The 27203-nt window shown below is 42.4% G+C and overlaps 1 pseudogene; it reads left to right on the top strand.

The window, feature by feature from the left end:
- The first annotated feature begins 2762 nt into the window (after window positions 1-2762).
- Window positions 2763-27203, top strand: part of LOC147611866 (putative germin-like protein 2-1) — a 48770-nt pseudogene continuing 24329 nt past the window's right edge.

Here is a 27203-nt window from a genome sequence, read left to right as displayed (position 1 = left end):
GATGAGTGTGATCAAACAAAACCCAGGACTTTACCAAGTCACCTCCACTATCACACCGCATGCGATTCACCAAGTGCACGCCTAATGCTGGTCCTCGCAAAGACATCTTAAAGATATAACATTTGTCATCAGGGCCACCTTGTCCTGGGAAACAGCTACCTTGTATAAATGAATAGCGAGATCTTCTCTGTATAAGAAGGATGCTATCAAAGCCCTCTCTTACCGACATCAATTTTCTTTTCTCCTGGGATACAATGCGTCTAAACCTAAAAAACATAATTTCACAATAAAGAGAGGACCGAATGTAGAAAAATACATCCAAATATAATTAAGTTACAGAATGAATACTCACCTCTGGTTTTCCACAAGAGGACTCAACTCCTCTAAAAAATTGCAGAGCTCATGATCCCCAATACTTGTAGGTAGCTCATCATTTTGATTCATCATGGAGGAAAACAGCATATCCTCCTTCACAATATCCATCTATATTTTTCGAGGACCTGCACTTCTCTGGTCTTTCAACACTTGAGAAACAAACATTTTCACGCGCTCCAACATTGACCTTGAAGTTCCTGGCTGAACTGGATGTTCATGCAGCAGCCCAGTGTGGAGCATCATTCTTGTAATAGCTATGTCATGAGGCATTACGTAATACACAACACATCTACACACTTGCACACAGTGTGCAATTTTGTGACAAAAGTGACAAACTGTTTTAGTTTTCTCATCCTTTGTCAGAAGTCCAACTGCAATCTTTTTTGTTAGATGTCCATGAAAGAAGGTGTTGTTATACCTTTTATTGTTCAAGTAAAAAGGACAGCTGAGCCTATGGCACTCCAAAGTACCAACACAATAGCTAATACGCACGGTACAACTTACAGACATGTTTGATGTTATTGGACGTGTCCATAGGTGACCATCATATTTTTGCTCCATTCCATCCATATTTCCTATTTTGCCATATGTTGGTGGAAACTCTAGATGGAATCACCATCATAATGTCTTGGCACCTCCTGGACTTGGATGACTCGAGTAACTTTTTCCAACAATGAACGTAGAAGAAGAGAAGGTTGCTCCTTCTTTTACGAAGAACTGAAAGTATACTCTCTGCAATACATTCATCTTCAGAGATATTGTGCTTCGAACCTTTTGGATTGCTTGTGCCTTCACGTGGTTGCAAAATAGTTGTTGAGCCATTCAAGTCACTCTCAGAGGAGGAGCTCGAGATATGAACATGGGTGTTTTGTGTCCCTAATTCTTTCTCCACCACTGAGGTCTCCAAATGTCGGACATCTTGGGCAATGTCATTAGCACTAGAATCAAGACTATCAGTAGCACAGAGAGGACTACATTGTAGCATATATGTTTTACTTCGAGTAATATCTACAAGGTAGTTTTTATTGCCCTCCATGTCATAATGAGCGATGATTTCCTGTAGGCTTTCATTGGTCCTAGTAGCTTTCACTCCAGAAAGGGCGTGTGATGAAGGCAAAAACCCTTGTAGATATCCATGAGACTGACAAGCGTGGTCTGGTGGAGATGTATTAAAGTTTGAGATTTTTTGCTGCAGCCATCAATGACAGTGTGATCCATAGGGAAGGCAATACAAAGATGCAGAAAGGACAGGAGAGACGAAAATGTGAAATGAAAATATAAAAATGAACAGGTGGACTTTATAAAACAAAAATAGAAGATCAGGTATCTAGGCCGAATCAATCATTTTGTCAGGTAAGGCGGCTGAAATGATAAAATAAGGTGGAGCAATCACGATTGAGAATGAAGGCGGCTGAAATGATAAAACAAGGTGGAGCAATCACGATTGAGAATGAAGGCGGCTGAAATGATAAAACAAGGTGGAGCAATCACGATTGAGAATGGTCACGATAATTTTTTTAAAATAAAAAATATACAAATATATATGTATCTACAAATATAACAAAAAATATACAAATATATACAATTATTGGTTCTAAGTATTATATGTATCTTTTTATATTAGTTTTTATATGTAAGTAACCTTTAAAATGAAAATAATATGTAACTGTCTATAGGCCCTATTTAAATAGTAGACGATTATTTATCTCCTATATGTATCTACATATGTACCCACAAAGGAAACAACCTTCCAAGTCAAAGATCCAACCATCTCGACCACAAATAGAACTAGTGCTAAGCCTCATGAACTAGTGCTAAGCCTCTCGATGATAAAGAAGAAACACGAAACAATACCTTTTCCAAGTCAAAGACCCAACCACCTTGAATGAAATGGGTAAAGAAACATCTTTTGTTACAATCTCAAGATTACTGTGAAGGAAAAGAGGTGGTGTGGATACTCTCAACTCAGTTGGCGAACGCATCTGTGAACTTCGAATAGGTAAGGTACTCTTTTCTGAAAATTTCTTGCTGTTCTCTGCTGTTCTCTTTCTAAAAATTTGAGGGCCGACGGCAGTGGTGGAGGTGGCGGTGGTGGAGAAGATGGTCCGGGCGCTTAGAGATGGGGGCGGGCACAGCGGCGATGGTGAGGGAGAGGGCGATGTGGATAGAGATGGAGGTGGAGGGCGACGGCTTGGTGAGGGAGAGGGCGAGGTGGAGGTGGAGGTGGAGATGGAGGTGGAGGTGGAGGTGGTCATGATCTCCCCCCTTGCCCCCCGTGCACAGACCATCCCCCAGCCTGCTCTACCGGGTGCCTAGAGTGGCCGGAGCAACGGGGGGCAAGGGGGGAGATGTGCAGTGATGAGGCATTCACAGCGATTTGAGGGCCGATGGCGGTGCTGGAGGCGAAGGAGGCGGTGGCGCTAGAGGCAGAGATGGAGGTGGAAGGCAGAGGTGGAGGTGGAAGGTGAGGTGGAGGTAGAGGTGGAGGCGGTCCAGGCGATCATGATCTCCCCCCCTTGCCCCCCGTTGCTCTGGCCACTCCAGGCACCCGGCAGAGCCAGGGGATGGTCTGCGCTAGACCATCCCCCGACTTTGCCGGGTGCTTGGAGTGGCCGAAGCAACAGGGGGCAAGGGGGGAGATGTGCAGTGGAGATGAGGCATTCACAGCAACGTTCACAGCGATTTGAGGGCCGATGGCGGTGCTGGAGGCGGAGGAGGCGGTGGTGCTGGGAGGCGAAGATGGAGGTGGAGGGCGAGGTGGATGGAGATGGAGGTGGAGGTGGAGGTGGAGGCGGTCCAGGCGGTGATGATCTCCCCCCTTGCCCCCCATTGCTCCGGCCACTCCAGGCACCCGACAGAGCTGGGGGATGGTTTGCACTAGGGGGATGGTCTGCACTAGCGTAGACCATCCCCTGGCTCTGCCGGGTGCCTGGAGTGGCCGGAGCAATGGGGGGCAAGGGGGGAGATGGAGGATGGAGATGAGGCGTTCACAACAGCGATGGAGGTGGCGATTTGAGGGCCGACGGCGACGCTGGAGGCAGAGATGGAGGTGGAGGGCGAGGTGGATGGAGATGGAGATGGAGGTGGAGGTGGTCCAGGCAAGAGTGATCTCCCCCCTTACCCCCCATTGCTCTGACCACTCCAGGCACCCGGCAGAGCCGAGGGATGGTCTGCGCTAGTGCTCTGACCACTCCAGGCACCCAGCAGAGCCGGGGGATGGTCTGCGCTAGCGCAGACCATCCCTCGGCTCTGCCGGGTGCCTGGAGTGGTCAGAGCAATGGGGGGCAAGGGGGGAGATGTGTGCAGGATGGAGATGGAGATGGAGGATGGAGCTCTGAGTATCATACAGGGACGTGCCTCCAGTTTCTAATTGAAAAAATAATTAGAAAATGGAACGACAAGTACAAAAATCAGCAATAGTCCCCAGTAAAGGCTTGTACGATTCAACTTCAACTCTACACTCTATTTGTAAGGGGGAGGAGGTGGCGGCATTGGGGAGGCAGAGATGGAGGTGGAGGGCGGATTTTTTAGAAAATGCAAAGGAGATGCGGTCCAATTTTTTTGCAAATTTGTACATACATACATACATACGTACATACATAGTTCATGCTACATTTAAGGTTTGGCATATCAGATTTTAAAGAAACGTTGTTAAGTTTTGATATATACATACCTACATACATATACATATAAATAGATACATATACCTACATACATATACATACACATACATATACATAGATACATACCTATATACATATACATATGCATATACACATACATATACATGTACATATACATATACATATACATATACATAGATACATATACATATGTTATATATATATATATACATACATACATATATATATACACATATACATACATATATATATACATACATATACACATATACATACATGTATATATATATATGCATATAAACCTACATACATATACATATACAAAAAGGTCTGGGGATTTCTACCTTTTTACTAAATTTTCTTGATCTATTTCTTGAAAAATTTAAGAATTACCAATCTGAGCTTGAAAGAGAGCCCCCAACTCAAGAAGACTCTAGAATACCTTCCCCGCAGCAGCCAACAAACTTGACCCAGTCTCCAGTAGTTGGATCCTCGCGCATGGCCCCAAAACCATCCACACCACTGTCACACGAGTGCCACAATAACACCAAGAGCATACATCTACATCGTCTCAAGTGCAACGTGAGAGGCGAACAAAGAGATGTCTTGACATTATGCATGATGTTCAAGAGGGAGACCCCACAAATGAAGATCAAGAGAGAGACCCTCCAGAGCATCTTCAAGAGGGGGAGGTGTCAGGATAACGTGACATCATGGACATGACTAGTAAGAGTACTTTCCATCGCAAATTTATTTTGAGAAGTGTGTGCTTTTGAAATGCATCTCATTTTTTGTCTTGTTTACTTGCAGGTGAGACATGTTCTTCACACATATTGCTGGTAGAGGTCCACACTCTTTCGGAGGACTCAGATAGGTAAAAAGAATAATTTCACCATATAATTAGTTTTCCAAGTTATACTTACCAAAACCAAACATCATAAATCTTTTATGTAGTGTGGAAGAATTCTTGATGAAGATTCCCAAGGCTCTATCTCATAGAGGTACTCCCTCAGATACAGTGGCTCGCCTCGTATGGGCTGACTTTCCTACAGGTTTACAGGTTGTTGATGTAGATACAGATCATGGGTGTCCCTCATGGAATCAAGTTTCTTCAATATTGATACATGCCACACTCAGTTTTGTTGGTTTTTTATGGTTGATGAGGGTTGGTTTGTGTGTTTGAGTCTAATGGATCAACTTCCTAAAATATATTCCATGGGAAAGAAAGTTGGATTGGTCATGCATCGAACAATGTCTGTTCATGTGGAATCAAGTTATTTGTATGAGAATGGAGAACGGGTAAGTCATAATCTCTCAAATATTTTCCTTTATGTATACATGTTATGTGGTATGGATATCCAAACATAATGTTTTCTCGTTATGGTAGGTGGATACATTGGCGCTTAGTATGTTCTATCGAGTAAATTGCCATGTCCTTATTATTGATCGCGAGGCTAGGCAAAATGTTTCAAAGAAGTTATTCAACGCTCAACGAAATTTCATTTTTGAGAAGAATAAGAAGCATCCATTCCAACGCACGATGGTCTTGGAGCGCTACATTCAAGGTGGTGTAGAAAGATCTCCTATGTTCTTTATGTGAGACAATTTTCATTCTGTTCATTTTCATATAGCTACTTTTTCAAAATACTTAGATGCACATTTATGATTGCATTTCATTGTAGGTGGCTAGTGGAGACCTTCTCAAGTGAAGGAGATGGTGTCTTGGATGTTTATGCAGGATGTGGAGGCTTGGGACGTGCATGCCAAGAGTTAAAAAGGCACTATATGGGGATAGAGAATGACATGGAGGTAGCCAAAGCATGTCTGGGAGATTTCTCATTAGGTCGGGGATGACACGTAGAAGAATGCTATAATTTGTGGATCAAAAGGCTTTGTAATCGAGATTGCCATGGTTTGGAAGTTTAAAGATCGATATATACATTTTTTATCTTTAAAAGATTGTGTTTTATATTTAAGTAAGTAAGAAAGTATGTATGTAATGTATGTATATATGTTAGTGTGTAGGTAGCTCTTGTATGTATGTATGTATATGTATATGTACGAGGTGTATGAATTTAGGTAGATATATGTATATATATAATTATATCAATAAGTATGATGTGGATCAAAAGACTTTGTAATCGAGATTTTCATGGTTTGAAACTTTAAAGATCGGTATATACATTTTTTATCTTTAAGGGATTGTTTTTTATATTTAAGTAAGTAAGAAAGTATGTATGTATGTATGTTAGTATGTAGGTAGACCTTGCATGTATGTATGTATATGTATATATGTTAGTATGTAGGTAGATCTTGCATGTATGTATGTATATGTATATTTTGTATGTGTATATGTATGAGGTGCATGGATTTAGATAGGTATATGTATATATGTAATTATATCAATAAGTATGATGTGGATCAAAAGACTTTGTAATTAATATTTTTATGGACTAGATCTTTAAAAGACTAAAATTTATATTGTTGATCTTTCAAAGCTTGTTATTTATATGTAAGTAAGTTCTTGGTCCTTTACAAAGCTCATAGTTAGTTCTTGGTCCTTTGCAAAGCTCGGACTACTTGTTCATTGCTCCAAAAAGCTCAGCAAAAAAAGCTCGCAAAAAAAATCCCCCCTGTGAAACATAACAGGCATGGGTGCTAGATTATCACCTCTCCAAACTCTACGGATCGAAGAGAACACTTGCACACCGTATGAACTTGCTGAGAGGATTTACCATCATTCTTGGCATCTCCAACTATCCCCAACTTTTGTACCCAGCTTGGGATAAGCCGTCTTGCTATGCGCCGCCTTAAAGCAATGAAAGCACATATTTTCTTTATTTGCTTTCTCATACTTCTGCTATGTTTGGAGTTTCGTAGGGTTCTTCTCTCTGTTTTTTAATGGTTATTGCGCCCAAGTGGTGAAGGTGTTTGCCTCATAAGGGCCTAGTTTCGAAAACCCACAAGGTTCTTCATCTTGATGGCATCTTTTATGGGTGGATAAAAATCTTCTATGGGTTATTTACAAGCAATGAAAAATAGTAACTACTACAGGAGGATCTTGGGCCTAAGGCTAGTTGGACAAAAAGAAAAGAGAGATTCTACTCTTCTTGAGAGATTGGTTTGTGGGGTCCCAACAAGCTAGTTCAAGCTCTAGTGCTATTGATATGGCAGGGATTCAAGGACCTTTGGAGTGTGGATGCCCCAAGGGAAAACTCTTTCAAGAGATTATTTCTGAGTTTTTGGGAATTATCTTTAGGTTTACCTCCGAGAAGGGGGCGTAGACCATAAGATTAACCTATTACCTAGGGCTCATTCAATGTTTAGGAAACCTTACAAGTTAGCTAGATTGGGGTGAAATTACAAGATAATTGCAAGTGTTTCTCTAGATGAGGGATATTAGGCCCTGTAAGTTACCATGGGATGCACCTATTTTACTAGTAGACCAAAAAAGTGTGTGTTTATTTACAAGGGTCTTAATAAGTTTATAGTTAATAATTAACATCCCTTACCTAGCATGGATACCAAGTAAACCATTATTGGTAATGATTTTTCCATCAAAGTTGTATTGTTCTAGGATAACATGCAAATTGCTTTTGAGAGTATAAAGCTGATTAACCCTCAGATAAAGTGGCAAATTTCTTTTAAGAGTAAAAAGTGATTGACCCTCATAGTGTCCTATGTATGAAAAAGGGCTCTTTGATGTTATTATTACTTTGAAAAAGTGGAGACATTATCTTTATGGCTCTACTTTTATGGTACTTGTGGATAACATGCCTGAAAAAGTTTTGCAATTCTCTGAATTTAAGGGGAAAAAAGGCTTGTTGGTCTGAGCTTATGCAAGAGTTTGATTTTGAGATCCGTTATTGAAAAGGATCTAAAACAAGGTGATCACTAATGCCAAGTCAATAAAGTTGAATGCTTAAGATGTGGTGGCTTGGTGTTGTTTGAAATACCTTAAAATAAGTGAGAGAGTATTTTTATGGATTTTGTGGTTAGATTTCCATGTACTTTTAGGGGAAATAATGCCATTTGTAATTTACTAAGATGTCGAGATTTATTCCTAGGAAAGACAAAATCTTAGCTGTGCAGCTTAATATCTAAAATATGTTGGATCATTGCATTTGTCATATGTAGTACATGGGAAAGAGCAAAATATCGCATGTCTCTTACAAATGTAAGACACCTCTTCTCATCTCACACACTACAACATACCTTGTTATGATTGTAGTGGATGTGTACAACACACACACACACACACACACACACACACCCCACAACACACATTAATTTTTTTCCATAAATACCAAGCACACATTATTATTCATTAGTGTTGCTTAATTACTTGCTTACTCTCTTCTCTTGATATCTAATTCTTATTCAACTTATCATATTGGTATGCATTATGCCCCCTTCTTATTTGTCTATCTTAATTAGCTCTTGAGGAGTTAGTTAATTTAAATCCTCAATGTTTGAATAGTGACTAATTTATTTGAATGTGTTTCGTTGAATGTAGGTTAAATTAGGTTTAAAGCTCATTAGTTTAGGGCTTAATTAGATTAGGAGTAGTTCCTATAAGTCCTTAATGTTTCAATTTTACTATTTACTCACTAAATTTATGTTATTTTGTTAAATGTAGGTTCAATGGTGCTCATGAATGGCTCCTCCTCCTCCCTCACCTTCTTCATTGTAGGGGCCATTTTGGCCCTTGTAATTTTATTGTGTTGCATTTGGGTTGTCATCTCCAAAGTGCACACCAGCTAAGGCTCAATGGGACGCCCTGAGGTAGGCATTAAGCTCCTCCCATCACCGTTGTTTACCTGGTTATATACATTTGAAGACTATAAACACATTCTTAGGGGTCCATTAGAGTAGTGAATTTCATATTAATATCATTGTCTTTGGTGATTACTTGGCTATATACATGTTACTTTTGAAGATTACAAACACATCCTTCTAGACAACCCATCGGTATTTTTGAAGAACACTAAGCAAGGTTGACAAGGAGGAAAGTGATAATGTTAGGTGCAATGTTAAGGCTACTTTGCATGCCTAGAGTTCTTGGAAACGTGGATTAGCCGAAAGACATTCACCTTCTACAACTATGATAGGAAGAAAGACACTCGAGTGCTTATTGCATGGCTCAATCAGTTGGATGATTATTTCTCATACAAAAAATTCTTGGAAAAAGACAAGATTAAATGTGTTTGCAATCATTTGATTGAAAGTGATGCTTTAATTAGAGCAAGCATCGGGTATTTGTTCACATAGCTTAATACATCTTTCTTTAGTCTAGGCTAAAAGAAGCTCTTCTTCTCACTGACACAAAGGTCTTGATATAGCCAGGGTAACCAGCCATGGGGCTATCATGGGCTTCCTTCAGATCTTCTCTTTGATTGGAGTAGAGTCTGGGATACATAAACGGTTGTTGAAGTATAGGAATCCATCATCTAGTTTGAATCCCTAAACTTTGTTTAAGGAGGGTGATAATGGGAGTGAAGTACTTATCACTTCCCATTCTTTCTCTAGCTTCAGTTGGAAGAGGATTACAGATCAAGGCAATAGCCATTGAAGAAGCCTTGTGGTTCAAGGCATTAGTGACTACATTCTCCTTTCCAGGCTTGTGTTTGTTTTCAAAATCAAATTCTTGGAGTGTCTACATCCATCTTTATTGGTGCACGTTGAGATTAGCTTGGGCCTAAGATCCATCTCAAGCTTTTATAAGATCAGTTACCAAGGTGAATCGCTAACCAAGAAGATAATGTCGCCACAAGTTCAAGGCATAAACCACTGCAAGTAATTCCAGATCATGGGCAACACACTTCTTTTCATGTAGCCTTAATTTTCAGGATTCATATGCCGCAGTGCAGCCTTCTTGCACAAGGACTCCTCCTATGGAAAATCCACTTGCATCAGTAATCACTTTAAATGGTTTGTCAAAGTCAAGGAGCTTCATTATTGGTTTAGTCACTAAAGCTATTTTCAATTGATCGAAGGTACGCAGACACATTGGTGTCCACACATACCAAGAGACACACTTGTCCATATATACATTGGTGTCCACACATTGTCTCTTTCTTTCTTTGAAAAAGAACATGCGCATCCCAAGAGACACACTTGGGTGCAAGTATGCTTGTTCTAACAATTGTTTCAACTGGTCCTTGAGTTCAATAGCTTCATGGACTAACATCTTGTAAGCCCTCATCAGAGCAGTTGGATGGGCTCCTAGGATTAGCTCTATCTCATGTCCCACCTCTTGGACATGAGGCATTTCAGTCAGTTCTTTAGGAAAGATGTCTACAAACTCGCTTAACCATTCAGGTTCCTTGGATTCTGACTGAGCATCAACTGGGTTCAATTTGACTAAATGAATGGATTTCTTCTTCATTAAATCCTTCAACATTCTTGCTGCACTTCACTAGCTGAAGTGTAGGGGCTCCTGTCTTCCCTATCCCCCCTTGCACTTTATTTCCATGAATATCCATAAAGGAGATAGTACCCTTGTGGTAATGGTGCATGATTTTTCACAAGCCAATCCATCCCAATAATTCCGTCACAGATTCCTAGGGACTTCTCCTGGGATAGGCATTATCGAAGACAAGCCAAGAATGGCCAAAGTAAGTGGATGCCCTCTTTAAGACATTCACTGAAATGTTCAAAGGGGCTAGGAACACTCGATCGTAGGAACTTCCATACACCACTCATCACGGATCACTCTAGGGTACGCAACAACCTCAACCAAATCTACCAAACGAATCAGGCCTTTGGCCTCGATCACGTGAACCACCATCTTTACCCAATAATGGTCTTAGATAAAGATGTGTTGTTTATTGCTTTACGAAAACATCCGATGATCACATCCAGGAAACCCCACCCCTGCCACTTACAGCCAAACACTGGACGCAGTCTCAGCCAACAAAATGGGTGGACACAGGAGGGTGCGGAGAAGCCCAATACTTCAACTAGAGGAGCGACCTTAGTTGGTTCACTAAACCCCAACCCAGCGCTACATGTTCTCTTGGGTCCAACCAAGGATCCCTCAAGTGCCCTTGTACCGACTTCTCCTGGGATAGGCGTTATCAAAGATAAGCCAGGAATGGCCAAAGTAAGTGGACACCCACTTTACCGAGACACAACTTATTCTAATGCTAGGGGACCATAGCAACCAGAAGCACCTCAGGGAATGAAGGGAGGAGACGAGCATGTCGTGAAAGGAGCACACTAAGCCTAACCAATCCTTGGGCGTACTTCTCGAAGTTCTATGGAGAGCTGGATGAGGGGAGACCTTCACGTCTGGTTGTTCGGAGGGCAGGGTGGCCTCGACCCTTACTATTACCGTTGCGTTTGCTAGAATAAAGATTTCTCAGAATTTTGCAATGAGGGGGGAGGGGGCATCTCACATCAGTTCCTCTTAAGGTCTACCTCCTTTCGTGCCTCCTTTGCCTCCTCCATAAGGATAATCAACCAGATTCATAGCAACACCTCAAACAATGGGGCATCTTCCTAACCACCGCCGGCTTTGCCCTACTCTTCCAAGCTTACGTATGCCTAAGGGACCCACTTGGAAACAGAAATGGAAAGAGTGATTGAAAGGACAACGCAGGGTTATGCAGAATAAATCAACGAGAAATGAAGCTACGTCCCATGGGGTTTAGTGAACCAACTAAGGTCACTCCTTTAGTTGAAGTTTGGGCTTCTCCGCACCCTCTCGTTGCCCTTGCTGGTTTACACCCTCGGGACCCTCCTCCAAGTATAGTTCTTTTGCTCTACTTCTAATCTTAACTTTACGCCGAGGAATCTTGGTAGGATTTTGAATTCTCACTTGATGGGATTTCCATCTATTGGGAATTGGAGAGTGTCAATCGTACAACAAGTGAATTGGGACAAAACTTTGCAATATGCCCCACTTGATTATTATTAAAGCATCCATTGTTGTAGGATCCTCCTGGTTTTTCATATGGGACCATCCAGGGAGTGGAGTTGAAACTTTGGGGTCTATTTCCCATCCTAGCCCCTTCATTCACATGGTTTTAGTGAGAATTGAATCCTTGATACATTACACAGTTCCTTTTTGGGACAAAACTTGTAGATGAGCTTATTGGGGTAAAGTTCCTCTTGGTAGGGGGTGGTTGATTGGGTTGAGGGGCATTGGGGGTAAAGGCTTGAGAGAAGTCTACAGCCATAATCACTCCCTCAAAAATTGAAGATGGTTTAGCATTCTTGACCAACTTATCCAGGGGTGGGTTCAACTTTCTGACAAACCTGTTGAGCAAGGATTGCTCGTCCAATTGGGGGGCAAACTTTAGCAAGCTAGAAAACAATTGGTTGTATTCTTCCAATGATTTGCCACCTTGTGAGAGTTCTAGAAACTGGTTCATTTTATCCTCTTGGACATTTGGGTGATAGTAGCGTTAACAAAGATAGACTTCAATATATCATTCCACCCCAACATCTCTTGATCCAAATGGTTGGAGTCAAGGTAGTTTTTCCACCCGATGCGAGCTTTCCCAAGACGAGAAAGTGCCATCTTGCTATAGTCATTGTGTCCAGCCACATCAAAATATTCATCCATTGAGTCTATTCAGGCTTCAACTCATTCTTCTAAGTTTAAACCTTCACCCTTCGAGGGACCAGGCTATGTCGAGTGTAGTGCTTCCTTGACATCATTGTTGAGAGCTTCAGAGATGGGTACGACATTCTAGCATCGACAAGACATCCTTGCAAATAAATCAATACCATATTTAGACTAGGACAATGCAAGAGCTAATTGATCAAATGGTGTGATCCAGCTTTTCTCAAGTACTTGAATCTTTAAAAAATTCATTTCTATTATACGGTCTAATTGACTTATAGTCACAAAATACAGTTGCTATAATGATAATCATGATCCTTCACTACTTGCTACCTCAAGATTTAGACTTAGCAAGTTTTTATAAGTAATCGCTTTATTAAGTAGGACGATTACATAATGTTGGGAAAAAAGTTTTCCAAAAAAGAACAACTTAGGGGTGAGATCTCTTTTATAAAGGTGAGACCAAAAAGTGGCTAGGCTCAAGGATCTCTAGGAGAGTGAGCCATACAACTTTATAGTGCTTCTATAGCTTCTATATCCTTGAAATACTTGCGAACATCAAGGAGTGGCCCCCCCCACACATGCTTGCAAAGTTTGGTCCCCAACATCGGAGCATGTTTAGGTACGATGGTGTGGGGAAGGGCGGGACTTTCCATGGCGTCTCAAGCACCAAGAGACTTGAAAAATCTACAGTGGGCGCTAATTGCTAATCCAAACATGCTTCGATATGGTGATGAAAATTTGCAAGTATATGTGGGGGACTCACCCCCACATGCTCACAAAGTTTAGTCACCATCATCGGAGCATGCTTGGGTACGATGGCATGGGGAAGAGCTGAATTTTCCATGGCCTCTCAAGCACCACCACGAGACTTGAAAATCTGCACAAGGTGCTAATTGCTAAACCAAACATGCTCCGATGGGGACAAAACATTGCAATCATGTGAAAGTGGATCCACTCCACAGGCTTGCAAAGTTTTCCCAACCACCATCGGAGCATGTTTGGGTATGATGGCATGGGGAAGAGCGGGATTTTCCATGGCCTCTCAAGCACCAAGAGACTTGAAACATATGCACTGGGTGCTAAGTGCTAATCCAAGCATGCTCTAATGGTAAACAAATATTGCAAGCATGTAGGGGGAATAAACCCCAACATGCTCACAAATTTTTGTCAACATCGGGACATGGGTACGATGGCATGGAGAAGAGCGGGATTTTACATTGCCTCTCAAGAACCACGATACTTGAAAAATCCAGACTCAACACCAATTGCTAATCCAAACATGCTCCGATGGTGACTAAACTTTGCAAGAATATCGGGGAGACCCACCCCCACATGCTCGTAAGGTTTGGTCACCATCGGAGCATGTTTGGGTACGATGGCATGGGGAAGAGCGGGATTTTCCATGGCCTCTCAAGCACCAAGAGACTTGAAGAATTCGCACTGGGCGCTAATTGCTTATCCAAACATTCTTCGATGGGGACCAAACTTCGCACGCATGTGGGGGTGTGTTGCCCCCACATGCTTACAAGGTTTGGTCACCCCATCACAGCATGTTTGGGTATGATGGCATGGGGAAGAGTGAGATTTTCCATGGCCTCTCAAGCACCAAGAGACTTGAAAAATCAGCACTGAGTGATAATTGCTTACCCAAACCTGTGTTGATCGGGATGAAAATTTTCAAGAATGTGGGGGTCTTGCTCCACCCCACAAGCTTGCAAAGTTTGGTCACCATTGGAGCATGTTTGGGTACAATGGTGTGGGCAAGAGTGGGATTTTCCATGGCCTCTCAAGCACCAAGAAACTTGAAAAATCTGCACTAGGTGCTAATTTCTAACCCAAACATGCTCCGATGGGGACCAAACTTTGCAAGCATGTGGGTGTGGGGTCCGCCCACATGCTTGCAAAGTTTAGTCACCATCGGACCATGTTTACGTATGATGGGATGGGGAAGAGCGGGATTTTCCATGGCCTCTCAAGCACCAAAAGACTTGAAAAATTTGCACTGGGCGCTAATTGCTAATCCAAACATGCTCTGATAGGGACCAAACTTTGCAAGCATGTGGCGGTGGGTCCCTCCCACATGCTTGCAAAAATTTGGTCACCATCGGAGCATGTTTGGGTATGATGGTATGGGGAAGAACGGGATTTTCCATGGCCTCTCAAGCACCAATAGACTTGGAATATCCGCACTAGGCGCTAATTGCTAACCCAAAAATGCTCTGATGGTCACCAAAATTTACCCCATTCCCACATGCTCGCAAAGTTTGGTGACCATCGGCACTAATTGCTAATCTAAACATTCTCGGATCCTAACCAAACTCTGCAAACGGGCGTGTGGGGGTGGGTCCCCTCCACATGGTCGCAAAGTTTGGTCACCATAAGAGCATGTTTGGGTACGATGGCATGGTGAAGAGCTAGATTTTCCATGGCCTCTCAAGCACTAAGAGACTTGAAAAATCCACACTCGCTGCTAATTGCTAATCCAAACAGGCTCCGATGATGGTGCCCAAAGTTTGCGAGTAGGTGGGAGTTCCCCCCTTGCAAAGTTTGGTCACCATTGGAGCATATTTGGATACGATGGCATGGAGATGAGCAAGATTTTACATGGCCTCTCAAGCACCAAGAGACTTGAAAAATCTACACTGGGCGCTAATTGTTAACCCAAACATGCTCCGATGGGGATCATAATTTTCAAGCATGTGGAGGTGGGTCTGCCCCACATGCTTGCAAAGTTTGGTCACCATTGGAGCATGGTTGGGTACGATGGCATGCGGAAGAGCACGATTTTCCATGGCCTCTCAAGCACGAAGAGACTTGAAAAATCTGCACTAGCCACATGTGTGCAAAGTTTGGTCCCCATCAGAGCATGTTTGGGTATGATGGTATGGGGGAGAAGATTGGGATTTTCCATGGCCTCTCAAGCACTGAGAGACTTTAACACTCTGCACTCGACGCTAATTGCTGACCCAAACATGCTCCGATGGGGACCAAAGTTTGCAAGAATGTGGGGATGGATCCCCTCACATGCTTGCAAAGTTTGATCACCATCGAAGCATGTTTGGGTACGATGGCATGGGGAAGAGCGGTATTTTCCATGGCCTCTCAAGCACCAAGAGACTTGAAAAATCCACACTAGGCGATAATTGATAACCCAAATATGCTCTGATGGTGACCAAACTTTGCAAGTATGTGGGGGTGGGCTTTTCCCACATTCTTGCAAAATGTGGTCACCATAAGAGAATGTTTGTGTACGATGGTGTTCTAGAAGAGCGGGATTTTTTCGTGGCCTCTCAAGCACTAATAGCCTTCAAAAATCTGGGCTCGGCGCTAATTGCTAACCCAAACATGCTCCGATGGTCACCAGACTTTGCAACCATATTGGGGTGTGTGCCCCCCACATGCTTCAAAAGTTTGGTAACCATCAGAGCATGTTTGGGTACGATGGCATGGGGAAGAACGGGATTTTCCATGGCCTCTCAAGCACCAAGAGACTTGAAACACTCGGCACTAATTGTTAATCCAAACATACTCCGACGGTGACCAAACTTTGCGAGCGTGGGGGGGGGACCCACCCCCACATGCTTGGAAAGTGGTCACCATCGGAGCATGTCTGTGTACGATGGCATGGGAAAGAGCAGGATTTTTCATGGCCTCTCAAGCACCAAGAGACTTGAAAAGTCCGCACTACACGCTAATTGCTAATCCCAAAATCCTTCGATTTGACAAAACTTTACGAGCATGTGGGGGGACCCACCCCCACACATGCTTGGAAAGTTTGGTCACCATCGGAGCATATTTGGGTACGATGGCATGGAGAAGAGCGGGATTTTTCATGGCCTCTCAATCACCAAGAGACTTGAAAAATCATCCACCAAGCGCTAATTGCTAATCCAAACATGATCCAATTGTGACCAAACTTTGCAAGAATGTGGGAGTGGGTCCCCCCCACATGCTCGCAAAGTTTAGTCACCATTCAAGCATGTTTGGGTATACTGGCATTGTGAAGAGTAGGATTCTCCATGGCCTCTCAAGCACCAAGAGACTTGAAAAATCTACACTAGGGGCTAATTGCTAATCTAAACATGCTTCAATGGTGACCAATCTTTGTGAGCATGTGGGTCCCCCCCACATGCTCGCAAAGTGTGGCCACCATCAGAGCATGTTTAGGTATGATTTCATGGTGAAGGGCAAGATTTTCCATGGCCTCTGAAGCACCAAGAGACTTGAAAAATTCACACTGGGTGCTAATTGCTAACCCAAATATGCGCCGATGGTGACCAAATCTTACAAGTATGTGGGAGTGTACCCCCCAAGATGCTTGCAAAGTTTGGTCACCACATCGGAGCATAATTGGATACGATGGCATGGAGAAGAGGGGGATTTTCCATGGCCTCTCAAGGACCAAGAGACTTGAAAAATCTGCATTGGGCGCTAATTGCTAACCCAAACATGCTTCGATGGGGATCATAATTCTTAAGCATGTGGGGGTGGGTCCACCCCACATGCTAGTTAAGATGCAAGCAAAGTGATGATCAAATGCTAGAATCAACATCATTAGCAAAGTGATTAGATGATGATTAAGATAAGATTAGTGAGCAATTAATTGATAGCTTAATATAGGCATGGACACTCAAAAACCAGTAAATACTCATTAAGCCAATTCCTCAATTTATAGTGTTTACATCCTCAAGATGCCAAGCATCTAATCCCACTGATGATGATTAAGATAAGATTAGTGATGATGATTAAGATAAGATCAGTGAGCAATTAATTGATAGCTTAATGTAGGCATGGACACTCAAAAACCAGTAAATACTCATTAAGCCAATTCCTCAATTTATAGTGTTTACATCCCCAAGATGCCAAGCATCTAATCCCGCTGATCTCTCCTTGATTTGTGCCACCTCCCCTACAGAGGGGACACCTTTTGCTTGATTCTCTCCACCTCTTCACTTTTCCCAGAATATCTCTACACATCTTAGATCTTCTCATGCTACCCTTTATTCTCTCCCAGTAGATTCCACTCACCTTTTCACTACTACCCACTCACCTTTTCACTGCTACCCACTCATTTACAGACTCTCTTTTACAGCCTCTTACTAAGTGCTTGTTTCCACACATACCCATTCACTTGTATATTTCAACACCTCCCCTCAAGTGAATAATCCTAGCACACCTGGACCCTATACTAAGTTTCCCTCTTACTTGGTAGCCTACGACTAGTGCCTTAACAAGTCCCTAACTCATAGTCCTTGACACTCTCTCTCTATGTGTCCAAGGCTTACTACAAGCACCCGTAACCTTGACTAAAGTGCTCACACATACATCTACCACATGGCCTACATCATCGGTGTGGCTTAGAGGTGGGTTTACTCTGTTGGGGTAGGTTACATTGGGTTGTGGGGTTTCTCTCTCAGAAAAGATGATCCCACTTCTTTAGGAGTCTCCATGAAGTTTGCCGATGTTGTTCCTTCTTCTTTGGGTTTCCTATAGACAGTCTCTTGCCATGTGTCCTAGCTTCCCACAGTTGTGGCAAGTAAAGGTCCTTCCTCCTCCTCTGCCTCTTCCTCGTCCTCTCGTGAGAATCCTCCTCGGGTGAAGAATGCTTTTTCCTCTCCAGCTGTTGAGTTCATCCATTTCTTCTCTTTGACCTTGGTCTCTTGCTCTAGTAGAGCTCCCTCTATCATGCAGCTTCAATTCAGGTACATTCTTTAAGGTTTTCACAATGTTTTCATATTCACCTTCGTCCACCCTCTTCAGAAGCACTGCTTGTGCCTCATCATCCTCTACTTCTTACCAATGGCTGTGAGTTGTTGCTTAATGCTTTTGTATTTGTTCAAGTGTGTGATTAGAGGTTCACTTTCCTTCATGTCAAGTTTGTATAATTGCATTAACAGATTTATCTTTGAATTTTTTGCTTGAGTGCCAAATAATTTATTGAGTTCATCCCATGCATGTTTTGCTCATTGTATCCCTATGATGTGGTGAATGATTTCATACTTTTAAACTGAGTGCAATGAGTCCTAATGCTTTCTCATTCCTGCTCTTCCACTCATTTTTCCCAATCACCTTTAGGCATTCGTCTCTTCCATCAACTAGTCCCCACAAATTTTTCCTCATGAGCAAATACATGGTTTTTGTTTGCCATGTATAAAACTGCTCCCCATTAAATTTAGCTATCTCTTGTGCCGTGCTCATGATGATGTGAAGGGGGTCTTACCTCTTGATCCAATTCAAGATTCAAGGGCAGTGTCTACCCTTTTACAACTCAATCTAGTGTTTAGGTGATGATTACAACAAATTTATCAGCATAAATTAACCAAAAATTACATAAAGCCAAGGGTAACAAATCTGTACTGAATGGTTGGAGTATGAAACATCTCCGAATTGTAATATGAAGTGATAGGGATCTGTATATCAGATACCCAATGGTAAATTTGAACCCTCAATTGCACCAAAATATAGTGATTAGTGCTGATTAATCACTGATTTGTAAAATAATCCCCCCTATTTTGTGTGCAAAAAACAGAGTGTGCGGGGAGGCTAGATATGGGGCCTTAGAGTTCAAATGAGCTCAACTCCTTTCAAAGGCATCAATAGAAGTTATTCTAGTAGGATCAAGCTAAGAAACAAAATATTTGACCAAACATTGAATGCTTAATCTCTGTTTTACCAAAGTCACTTGTAGATTTGATGCAGAGCTTGATGCCACTTCTCCTTGAGGAATTTCACAAATCTGACATCACCAGCATGTAGAGTGATGAAAAACAGGTAGAGGGAGAGGAGACACACACATAGGAGCAAGCCCTAATGTATTAAGCAAACCCTAACCATAGAGGAAAGCAATCTCCCTTCTCACAATGCATAAAGCCATAATCCATAATCTACAACACACTCCTTGTGTTGTGTCCACACACTGCTAACCCTAGCTAATGTCCACACACTATGACCAGCTAGACACGGTCATTTTTGTCTCACACATGTTACTACCTAACATGCCAGCACATAGTGCAACTAGCACAAGCTGACATCGAGCTTGAATCTCAACAGCCCCTCTCAAGCTCATGATGTACTGCCATAGATGAAGATGTATAGATGAGCTTGGGCTATTAAAGCTCTCAACACTCCCCCTCAAGCTCATCCCATGTACTCCCAACATAGCAGGGAAGTACTCAAACTTCTCCTTGTTGCTAAGTGGCTTTGTAAAGATGTTGGCCACTTGCTCTGGCCACTTGCTCTTCAGTCTTCACATACTGCAAATCCACTATACTATCCAACACTTTCTCTCTGACAAAATGATAGTGGACCTCTATATGTTTGGTCCGCGGATGAAAAATTGGATTCTTGGCCAACTGTATGCTACTCATGTTGTTGTCACAATGAGGGAGAGGAGACAGACACACAGGAGCAAACCCTAATGTATTAAGTAAACCCTAACCATAGAGGGAAGAAATCTCTCTTCTCACAATGCATAAAGCCATAGTCCATAATCTACAACACACTACTTGTGTTGTGTCCACACACTATGACCAGCTAGACGTGGTCATTTTTGTCTCACACATGTTACTACCTAACATGCCTGCACATAGTGCAAATGGCACAAGCTGACATCGAGCTTGAATCTCAACATCCCCTCTCAAGCTCATGATGTAGTGCCATAGATGAAGATGTAGATGAGCTTGGGCTATCAAAGCTCTCAACACTCCCCCTCAAGCTCATCCCATTTACTCCAACCATAGTACGGAAGTACTCAAACTTCTCCTTGCTAAGTGGCTTTGTAAAGCCATCCACTTGCTCTTCAGTATTCATATACTGTTGTACCATCCAACACTTTCTCTCTGACAAAATGATAGTGGACCTCTATATGTTTGGTCTGCGCATGAAAAATTAGATTCTTGGCCAACTGTATGCTACTCATGTTGTCACAATGAATGACAACCTTGCCATCAATAGGCTCATCCAAATCAGCCAAGAGACTCTTTAACCATACTCCACATGTAGCAATGGCTGCACCCCTGTATTCAGCCTCTATACTAGATAAAGCAACAGTAGGTTGCTTCTTGCTACTCCAACTCACCACTGCACTTCCAAATGTAAAGGCATAACCACTAGTAGACCTCCTGTCATACGAGCTACTTGCCCAATCTACATCTGTGTAGCCGTGTACATCCAAGCCTTTACCATGCTCATAAAGAAGACCATAATGTATAGTGGTCTTTACATAGCGCATAATGCATCTCCTTGCATCCAAATGAGGTTTTCTGGGGCTCTGCATAAATTGGCTTACTAGCCCCACAACATAATTGCGATCCGGTCATGTGATAGTCATGTAAATAAGACTGCCAACCATCTTTCTATACATAGATGGATCATCCAACTCTCCACCAAGATCAGCCCATAGCTTCACATTCTGCTCTGGCTTACACCCTATCATCCCATATTTTGCTAACATATCCAATGCATATTGGTGGAGTTGCACTAACCATGTTCCTACATGGTCTTTGATCACTTCAATCCCAAGAAAATATCTCAATTCACCCAAGTCTATCAAACTGCCCACTCAATGCCTTCTTGACATGCATAACATCTGTAGCATGATCTCTTGTGACAATCAAGTCATCTATATAGATGACAAGCAAGTCAATCCCATGATCTGTTTTCTTCACATAGAGTGAAGAATCTGCTGAAGAAACCTAAAATCCAAGGGAGATAAGGTATCGGCTTATCTTATCACTCCAAGCACGAGGTGCTTACTTCAAACCATATAATGCTTTCTTTAACCTGCATACATGAGTGGGGTACCTCGGGTGTATAAATCCTTCTAGCTGTGCCATATAAACTTCCTCTTGTAAATCACCATTTAGAAATGCATATTTCACATCCATTTGATGCATTTCCCAACCATTTGCTGCAGCCATAGCAATGACTGCTCTCACTATTTCCATCTTTGCAACTGGACTAAATGTTTCATCATAGTCCAAGCCTTGGGTTTGTACATAACCCTTAGCTACCAACCGCGCTTTATGGCACTCAATGGAACCATCTGCTGATTTGCAGTTCACCTTATAAACCCATTTGCAACCAATGACATTTTTGCCTTGTGGTAAGGCAACCAAATCCCAAGTTTCATTTTATGAACTAATGCACCATCTCAACATCCATTGCCTTCTCCCATACATGCTTCCCAATAGCTTTTGTATAGCATGTAGGTTCCACATGCTTCACCAAAGAGGTCATATATGCGTAATGCATAGCAAAGTCACAATATGTCAACCTGTCAAAGCTGGATACCTGACCCTTTGGGATCTCCGCAATGCATGTGGGATCACTTTGAACACATGTCACTCTAGCATGTGGAGGCACATACCTATCCTGCCGCCTTACACTGGTGTGCGTAAAACTGGTATGCCAAGTTCCTCATCCAAACTTTCTGAACTTGACGATTCATAACCTGTAATGCCAATTCCTTCAACCTTCTTTTTTCCTTCATCCATAGCACTACTCCCAGTGCTCACACTCTCATGTCTCAAGCATCCTGACCATGGACGTATAGTGCTACTCTCAGACTCTACTAGCCCAGACATAGAAATAGAACTTGCTTGTGGCAAGTTCACATGCACATCAGCATCAACGGAATCAATGACACCCTCATCCTTTTCCTTGTACCAATTAGCAAGTTCATCAAACACCACATCTCATGAGATAACCACTTGCCTAGTTTTTGTAGATTGTAACATTTATATGCCTTGCGATCTTGTGCATACCCAACAAAAATGCACTTTTCTGCCTTAGGATCCAACTTCCTCCTTCTCTCATCTGGCACATGCACATAAGCTATGCTACCAAACACTTTGAGGTGTCCAATGTCTGGCCTAAAACTTGTAAGATACATCTCTGGAGGTGTGTTGAGATATCGAGCTCATCTAGTGAGGTGGTGGACACTGTGATGACCCACCTGGGGGATAGGTCCCACACTTACACCAATGGCATGGTTGGTGAGATCATGGGTGATATGCGGCCAGTGGGATAACAAGCTATGTGACAGCTAGAGACTGGCATAGTTATAGTGCCAGCTCATTTAGTTGGGTTCACACTATAGAGAACCCTAGTATGTATTTGGTTGTACTCTTATCTTTGTATATGGTGTGTTGAGTGTTGTGTGAAGAAGAAGAAGATTTTCAGCCTCTCACCTTGTGTGTTCTCTTTTAGGGTTTTGTGAGTGTGTGTGTGTGCTTGTTGTTGCAAGAGCTCAAGCTCTCTTCTCCCTTGCATCTTTTCATGGTATCAGAGCTTGGTTCATGCTAAGGGCTGAGCTGTAAGCAAGAGAAGCATAGGAAGCGGTACGAGGATGAGAGCTTCATCTACTCTTCTCACTATTTATGTTGGCAACTACACCCTTGTCGGGAGCTCTACGGGAGGCACCAGCAAAACGATCTCTGATTAAAGAGCTTTCTTCGCGGGAGTAAATCTATAGGACAACTATATTGTCCTATTGTCCTATTCGATATCATTTTTTGGGCCGAAAACGCGTTTCAGGTGCGTTAGGACCTTTGTTTTTCGAAAAGCAGGCGATTTTGAGCACTACGGGTAAGTCATCGATTATATGCAGAACTCTACTTTAAGAGCTGAAGGAAGACAGATTGGTTGTACAAACATTATGTGTGCTCTGCAAGGAGGTAAAACAGTTTCCATTGGGTGTATGTATGCACATTGAGGTCACTGGTTGTGACATTTAAGTGTAGTATAGCACCACTGCAGAAAATACAGCAGTTTGTGCAAGACAAACCAGAGTGCTTTTTCTGGTAAATTTGTGTGTCTGGCAAGATGTCAAATGATGGCATAAACCAGATTGTTGCTGAGAAGCTTGATAAGAACAACTTCCATGCTCGGAGGTTTAGGTTGACAAATTTCCTATGGGAAAGGGTTACTGGGACTATATAGAAGGTGAGCATGAAGAGGCACCGGAGATACCAGAGATCAATCCGACTGCTGCTGGCAGATGTGAAAGACTTCGAGGATTGGAACCAAGGAGCCAGAAAAGTTATGTATTGGCTCTCTATCAGTATACAGGACACCATGATTGGGCACATACAGGATGCTAAGTCCCCCAAGGAGGCATGGGACACCTTGGTAAAACTCTAAGGCACGAAAGATACAGTTGAAGAATGAACTTCATACTGTGGAGAAAAAGAGTATGTCTGTGAATGACTATGCATTATTGAAGATCAAGGGTATTGTGGAATCCCTTGCATCTATTGGCGTTTCAGCGTTTCAGTAGATGATGATGATAAGGTGGAAGTCTGTCTACGTGGTCTCGGGCCACAATACAAGGCATTCAAGACGTCTATTCAGACTTGAGAAAACAAACCCAATTTCACAGATTTGGTGTCTATGTTGATTATAGAAGAGAAGATCTTGGGTGAAGACCAACAGTCTTCACAAAACAAAAACAGTTCCAGAGGAGCAATAGGCCTTCTACAAAAGTTCAGGAAGAGGACGAGGTAGAGGAGGCCGTGGATGCGGTCAAGGAGGTGACCGAATAGGTAATCAGAATTATGGCCAACAGCAGCAATAACAACAGTCCCAGAATTCACAACAACAACAACACGCAGGTGGAAGAGGCCAATTCAGAGGCAGGGGAAGTCAAAGAGGTCATGGAAATTGGCAAAGCAGTATAATAATACACGTGGATGCTTTTATTGTGGTAAGCCTGGACATGTGCAGGCAGATTGTTATAAGAAGCAGGCTGACATGCAAAATGGAAAATTACAGTAAAACAACTATGTATCCTCGAGTAGAAACAATGAGGATAATGAAAGGTTGTTTGTTATGCAGCATGTCGTTAATGCCATGTCTGAAAATGTTGAAGCAGCACATAAAGATGATGTATGGTATGTTGATTCAGGTGTCTCGAACCACATGACAAGTCATGGGGAGTGGTTCAAGGAGATGAAAAACCTTAAAAGACCAGGTTTTGTGGAAATAGGGGATGACATTGCTCATCCAATTGCCCATGTTGGAGATGTACCATTGTCTATGCAGGATGCCAAAGTGAAGGACCTTGCAGATGTACTTCATGTTCCGAATATAATAAAGAATCTGGTTTCACTTGGCTAGATGATTGAGTAGGGTTTGCAGGTTTGGTTTAACCCTGATGGTTGTTTTGTTGAAGACTTTAAAGACATGGTTGCAAAAGGCAACAGAGTGGGCAGAATCTTTACATTGAATGTAAACATGCCTGAAGTGAATGTGCAGAGAATGAAGTCTATACAGACTAAAGGAATTGTGATAGGGCTGCCAAAGTTTAAAGTTGAAGGTATGCAGAAAATATGTGAAGCATGCCAATTTGGAAAGCAAACAAAGCATGTATTTTCACGTGATAGAAATGTGAGCAGAAATGCACTAGATGTTGTGCATTCAGATGTATGGGGTCCTACGAAGACCATGTCTATGGGAGGCTGCAGGTATTATATGTGACATTTATTGATGACCACACAAGGAAAGTGTGGGTATACTTCATGAAGGAGGAGTGAGGTGTTCACTCATTTTCAAAATTTCAGAGTTATGGTTGAAAAGCAAACAGGGAAACATGTAAAGTGCCTAAGGTCAGATGGAGGGGGAGAGTACTTCTCTAATGAGTTCTTTGAATTTTTGAAGAAGAATGGTATTCGGAGACAGTTTACATGCAGATACACTCCGCAGCAAAATGGAGTTGCTGAGCAAAAAAATAGGCACATTGCTGAGATTGCGCGAGCATTGACGGGAGAGAAGAATATGCCATATAGCTATTGGGATGAGGCTGTTTCTACAGCAGTTTACATCATGAATAGGGCTCCAACTGTAGCTATACATGATGTAACTCCAGAGGAGAGGTTTACTGGCAAAAAACTTGATTTGTCTCATCTGAAAGTCTTTTGGATGCATTGCATATGTGCATGTGCCAGATGAGCTGAGAATTAAGCTGGATCCAAAAGCTGAAAAAAGTGTGTTTATTGGGTATTCCCTTGAGCAAAAGGGATACAGGTGTTATAACCCTGCTACACGTGAGTTGAGGGCAAGCAGGGACGTTGTTTTTTATGAGATGAGTAGCTGGTATATGCTGCTGAAAAAGAAGCTATTAGGGCTGATGTGAGTGGAAATGTGGTTGCACAGAATGCAAGTCAGCAATCACAGTCTTTGAGTGGACCAAGAGTCCTCATCTAGTGGTTTAGCTGACTTGCATAGAATGCAAGTCAACAATCAAAGTCTTTGAGTGGACCATGGAGTGACAGGCTGCGTCATAATACTAGTCCTGTAAATGTGATTAGTACATCACATAAAGGCAAAGAGAAAGTGGTTGAGTCCCTTTTAGTATGCCTGACATTTCTACAGGGCATTCTCATGTTGATGGAGAGTCTATTGGCTCAGAGATGAGCCTTGATGAGGATCTTGGGATACCAGCCATGAGAACACCTGGTGTGTAAAGAAGGCTATGGAAGCCACATGAATGCAAAGTTGCGAAGATCTAGGAGAGTGAAGACTCCTGTGCAAAGGTTTACTTATGATGGTTATGTGGCACATCACTATGCATACATGACAAAAGTTGTGTAGGTTGTTATAGAGCCCACATGCATTGATGAGGCTGTTGGAAATGTGTGTTGGGAGAAAGCTATGGATGAGGAGATGGATGCACTATATATGGAAATGAGACTTGGGATTTAGTGCAATTTCCTGAAGGTAAGAAAGCCATTGGATGCAAGTGGGTGTACAAAGTAAAACATAACAGTGATGGAAGCATAAGCAGGTACAAGGCTAGATTGGTAGCCAAAGGATATGCGTAGACATATGGCATTGATTATGAGGAAACTTTTAGCCCAGTTGCCAAGATGGCAACAGTGAGAGTTGTGATAGCAGTGGCTGCGTCAAAGCAATGGTCTTTACATCAGATGGATGTAAATAATGCATTCTTGCATGGGGTTTTGTAAGAAGAGGTGTATATGTTGTAGCCACTGTGGTTATGAGGATGTGAGTTTAGGGTTTTAGGGTTTAGGGTCACCCCGAGCATGTTTTTGTAGGTTGAAGAAAGCCTTGTATGGCTTAAAACAAGCACCAAGAGCATGGTCTATCAAGATTTCTGAATATCTTGTCACTATTGGCTTTCATGTAGCCAATGCAGATTTCTCGCGCTGTATGTGAGACACAGTGATAGAGGGGTTGTGCTTGTTGTCATCTATGTAGATGACCTGATCATTACGGGGGACCATGATGCAGAGATCTTTGATGTAAAGATCTTGCTTAGATAGAAGTTTGAGATGAAGGATCTGGGAGAGCTCAGATATTTCTTGGGCATTGAGGTGATTAGGTCACCACATGGTATTGGATTACTGCAGAGACAGTATGGCTTGGACATGTTGTCGAAGTATGGTATGACAGGCTGTAAGCCTATCTTAGTGCCATTGGATCAGAATGGCAAGTTGAGTGCAGATTCAGGAGAGATTTTGGAGGATCCTACTATGTATAGGCGCATAGTAGGAAGCGTGATCTACATGACGATCACCAGGCCAGATTTGAGCTATGCTGTTGGGTTGGTGAGTCAGTTTATGCAGGTTCCTTGGAAGCCACATTTGGAT

This window comes from Cibotium barometz, chromosome 46 (assembly GCF_041138505.1).
Source record: "Cibotium barometz isolate CiBa-2024 chromosome 46, ASM4113850v1, whole genome shotgun sequence".
Lineage (NCBI taxonomy): Eukaryota > Viridiplantae > Streptophyta > Polypodiopsida > Cyatheales > Cibotiaceae > Cibotium > Cibotium barometz.
The sequence above is the reverse complement of the archived record's forward strand: the minus strand, read 5'-3'. Positions and strand labels throughout refer to the sequence as shown.